The sequence below is a fragment of the Oryzias melastigma genome, unplaced genomic scaffold, assembly GCF_002922805.2.
Source record: "Oryzias melastigma strain HK-1 unplaced genomic scaffold, ASM292280v2 sc00529, whole genome shotgun sequence".
In the NCBI taxonomy this organism is placed as follows: domain Eukaryota; kingdom Metazoa; phylum Chordata; class Actinopteri; order Beloniformes; family Adrianichthyidae; genus Oryzias; species Oryzias melastigma.
Window position 1 is genome coordinate 20,674 of NW_023417123.1, and position 5,149 is coordinate 25,822.

Below are 5,149 nucleotides of genomic sequence, written 5' to 3' on the forward strand. Positions count from 1 at the left end.
CACTGTCAGGCGAGAAGTTGAGAACGCCTGCCTACTTGTCCTTACGGAGACTTGGCTCAATGACTCGGATCGAGACGAGGATTTACTGCTGAAACTCAGATCATTATCTTGACGCCGATCAGACTGGATCGGAACCAGGAAGTGACCAACAAGACACGAGGAGGCGGAGTATGCTGCTACATCAATAAAAGGTACTGCAACACCATTGTAGTGCGGGAGAGGATTTGTACTCCGAATATTGAACTGTTATCCATCTCTCTTCAGCCTTTTTACTTGCCGCGTGAGTTCCAACAGCTGTTTTTCACTATTGTTTACGTTCATCCTCGGGCTGACGCTGCAGCCGCCGCACAGCTGATCATGGCAGATTGTTTCTTTCTATAGTTTCTAGAATTTTATTAATCTAAATATGGATCATACTTGGGCTGAAATGCATAATGGCTCTGAAGATATTGAAGCAGTCACCAAACTGATCATAAGCTGACTGTACTATGACAGAAAATGACTTTTTTCATTTGTCAGATTTTTTTTGTTTGAATATGACCAAATATGATCCATGTTCAAACAAAAATGTTGACAAAAGAGAGAAATATTCCTGCCATGATCTTTGTTGTAGTAGGACAGTGAGCTCATCGTTAGCCAGTACAGAAAGTTTGGTGACTGCTTCAATATCTTCAGAGCTATTAAGGATTTTAGAACAAATATGATCCATATTCATACAAACTTCATTTTCTCATTAGAACCAGATAGTGGATCTCGCTACAATGAGAAAACAATCCAAAAATTAAAAGTAGGGCCGGCCGTTTTCGGCTTCTGCAGTAAATGACAACGTCTTACAACAATTTGTCTTTTGTCTGAAGGTGCAGCCCGATGCATGATTGTCAGAGCTGCACAACTTCTTTGAGAGTCGTGTTGAAAAGGAGGAGAACAAGATCATCTTGAACAGGAGCGGGACAGGATCACTCTATGTGGGAGTGGGACGGGACAGGATTACTCTATGTGGGAGTGGGACGGGACAGGATTACTCTATGTGGGAGTGGGACGGGACAGGAGTGAACATCCACTCCCGTGTTATCCTGTAACTTAGACCCATAAGAGAGCAGGAGGATTAAAGGATAAAAACATTTTTCAACGTGGAATTCTGTCTAGGAAGAAGTTCTACCATGTAGTAGATTCAAACTCTATTCTTATCTCAGACAAATACATTAGATGCTGACTCTATTTATCTCCTCCACGGCTCATTGAGAACTGGATACTACAGCCGTCTAACAATAGAATCTATGGATCTCTACATCAGAGAGAAAAATCCTCTCATGGTTGCTGACTTCAATCCTATGATTGGTTCATTTCTAGTTATGACTGGTTAAGTTCTGTTTAGTCACCATAGAGTTGTAGTAAACGGTAAATATTCATATTTATGACTATCTACTGATCTATGAAGATTCTAATGACTAATTATAGAATCCAACATGATGGAAATACATAAACTATAAACTTCATACATGCAGGCTCACGTATAACCACTTCAACTGTTAAATCTACAGTTAACCAGTTAAAGAATAAGAAAATACAATAATGTCAATTCCAACATTTAGGACTACTGCAGTTTTGGTCATCGGCCCCAAAGAAAAATGATTTGGTCGTCGACTTTGTTGTACCAAGTAGAAAACCTGCATCTCTAGCTGTGAGGAAAGACCATTTTCTTGATCTCGTTTATCTTCTTCAGACGGCTTTGACCTTTTTCTGTCCATCTTTCTGTTGTTTTGTAACACCGAGCTCTACCAAAGATGGATCCTACCTGTGGCAGTGATGAGATCCAAACCACTGCATCATGGGATTTGACTGCACATGTCTGTCAGTGTGGAACTGGGTTTTTAGAGGATTTGTTCTGACATTTTCTGAAGCAGACTTCAAAACGATAGAAAAAGGAGCCAAAGTCATTGTTAAAGTAAGCCTCCTTACTCGAGTATTTGGTTTGAAATGGATTTAGTTTGGTCTGGAACGTGTTCAGGTTTAGATCATTTGTGTATTTTACCAGCAGAGAAGCTTCAAACAGCAGAAAGACTCCACACTTCTGACTGATGTTCACGTCCACTTTATTCTTCTCAGGAAAGACTGGAACAGAACACCGAGAACTAAAAAGAACAGAGAAACACTTCTGGTCTCTGATACCAAACAGGAACCACAACAACACACAAACACCAGTCGCACTCTTTATCCACCTCTTCATTAGGACAACTTTAGGACAATCGGTTCTTCACTAAACTGTTATTTACTAACACGACTCAACAAAATATAAACTGGGATTTCAAAATTAAAAAAACAATATGGAAATGTTCACAAATAACATAAGAACTGTTAGAGTTAGAGACGTATAATAATTCTAGTGTTGTCATGGTAACACAGACTAAGACAACATTGTTTCAGCATAAACTACAACACAATGAATAAATAAACAACTTTAAACAATAAAATAAAAGTAAAAACTTCCACCAATAAAAATCAGACGACAAAAATTGAACTTTATCAACAAAACGTTCAAAATCAAACCTTACTGTCATAATTAAAACAAGACATTTAAACTTCCACGTATGTGTAAAAGAAGACATTTCATGATCAAGTGAAATATTTGTGTTAATCAAGACAAAGTGAAACTCATGATGTATAGAATCATTTCCACATTCCTTCACGTTGATCAATGTGATCATAGTGGCTGATAGATGATGAAAAGCTAAAAACTGCTCTAAGAAAATGAGAAGATTCTATCAGAAGAAGCATAAAAGGATGTTTTCAGATTCAGAATAGGGTTCAATAATCACTTGTTCCTCCTCATCATTGAATGACTGCATCAATGTGGTATGGAGGCCATCAGCCTGTGGCTCTGTGTTCATGGAATGAAAGCTCAGGTTGCTTTGATAGCTGACTTCAGCTCATCTTCATTGTTGGCTCTGCTGTCTCATCTTCCTCTTCAAAAACACTTGATAGATTTTTGATTGGGTCCAGCTCAGGGAATTTGCTGCTTTATAGAGAAGAATGAACATTTTTTTACAATCTTTAAAAGTTGATTTTACATGGCCCTTAACCCTTCCGCTCTCCTTGGCTTGTTTACATAAAAAATGGGGTCATCTGGACCCCACAAGACAGTGCGTTGAACTTTTTTTTTCACTGATTTTTGAGGTTCACTAATGTCCATGGCAAACATAAAATCCTGTCAACATTTGTCTACATTTGTCATGGAAGGAATCACACATCAATATGTGGGTGGAGTCATCTGGAGTCCAAAGAGAGCGGAAGGGATAAAATAAGGTAAAAAATTGTTTTCATAATATTTCAACCTTCATAGTTAAACCATGATTGTCTTGTCTTCATGTATCCTCCACTGTGGGTTTCTCTTGTTTTCAAAAAAGGCTTCTCTCCTGTACGATGTGACTTTTGAGATGGGATGAGACTAAAACTTCGGTCACATTCTGTACATGAGAAAGACTTCTCTCCTGTATGGATTCTTATGTGACTTTTGAAATTAGATATGTAACCGGCTTGTTTTTGTGGGTTTGGAGGGGCTGGGGTTTGGAGTTTTTTTAAGCCACAATTCAAAGTATTTATTTATTTATTTAAGGATCCCCATTAGTCTCAACCGAAGGTGAGACTATTCTTCCTGGGGTCCACATTAAAAGAATACATGCATTAATACACAAATATTAATATATACATAATACATACATCATAAAAACCAGTACATTACATTTATTAAAACAAAAATAAAAACCCTAGAATAAGAGAAACAATTAAAATAAATTACTCATTTATGCAGTGAAATTTCATTATGAATCACAGATTTCTTGAGATAAACCTTAAAACTATGATGACACTTTGATACTGTCGTTTCTGAGGGGAGCATGTTCCAGAATGTAATTGACCTATATATAACAGTTTTTTTGAGAGCATTGGTTCGTGGTAGTGGGAGAGTAAAGGTAACAGCAGATTTTCTTGTGTTAAAATGATGTCTTACATTTGTAGGCAGCAGTTGTAAGAATAAACTAAAGGGTTTGTGCAGGGCCCAGATTTTATGCAGAAACAAAATCAGACTATAAGCAAGCCTGTCCTCAACTTTCATCCATGACAGCCTCTGATGCATCCAGTCTGTGTTAGTCCTGAAAGGACAACCTAGAGCTAATCTTGCAGCTCTATTCTGCACTTTCTGAAGTCTCACAATATCATACTTATTTGCACTTGACCAAATAGCAGGACAGTAGTCTAAGTGACACAAAACCAAAGTGTGTAAAATCATTTTTCTTGTCTCATATGGAATATAATGAGCATTACTTCTAATTAGTGATATATTCCTGCTCATTTTATTCACTATATTATTGATATGTGTTGTCCAAGACATTGTCTGATCCAATGTTATTCCTAACAGTTTTACCTCATTGACTTGTTCAATTGGCTGATTCTGTAATGAGATGTGCAGTTCTGGGTTTCCTCTGACAGAGTAATTAGAGCCTAGCAACATACATTTGGTCTTCAAGACATTCAGCTTTAGCTTATTCTCCACAACCCACTCAGAGATTGACATTAACTCCTGTTGAAGCATGTCATTTACCTGATTTAGGCTAACAGAAGAAACAGATATAGTGGTGTCATCTGCATATACAGTCATTTGTGCTTTCCTTAATGCATAAGACATATCATTTACAAAAATACTATAGAGCAGAGGGCCAAGACAGCTACCTTGTGGAATTCCACAGTTAAGGGTGACAATATTGGAAAGGGAGCCGTTAAATGCAACACAATGCTTTCTGTTAGCCAAATAACTGCTTATAAGACGAACAGCTGATTCATTAAAACCATAATTTAACAGTTTTTTCAATAAAAGTACATGATCAACAATATCAAAAGCTGCACTGAAGTCCAGAAACACAGCTCCAACCAAAAGCTTCCCATCAATCTGTCTGAGCCAGTCATCAGTTAAGGCTGTCAGAGCTGTGCAGGTAGAGAAACCTTCTTTATAAGCATGTTGGGCATCACAGTAGATATTAGCATTAAAATAATTCTGAATCTGCTTAAACACCACTCCCTCCATCATTTTACCCAAAACTGGTAAAATACTTATGGGTCTGCTGTTTTGCCCTGTCAATGGCTCTTTAGCATTTTT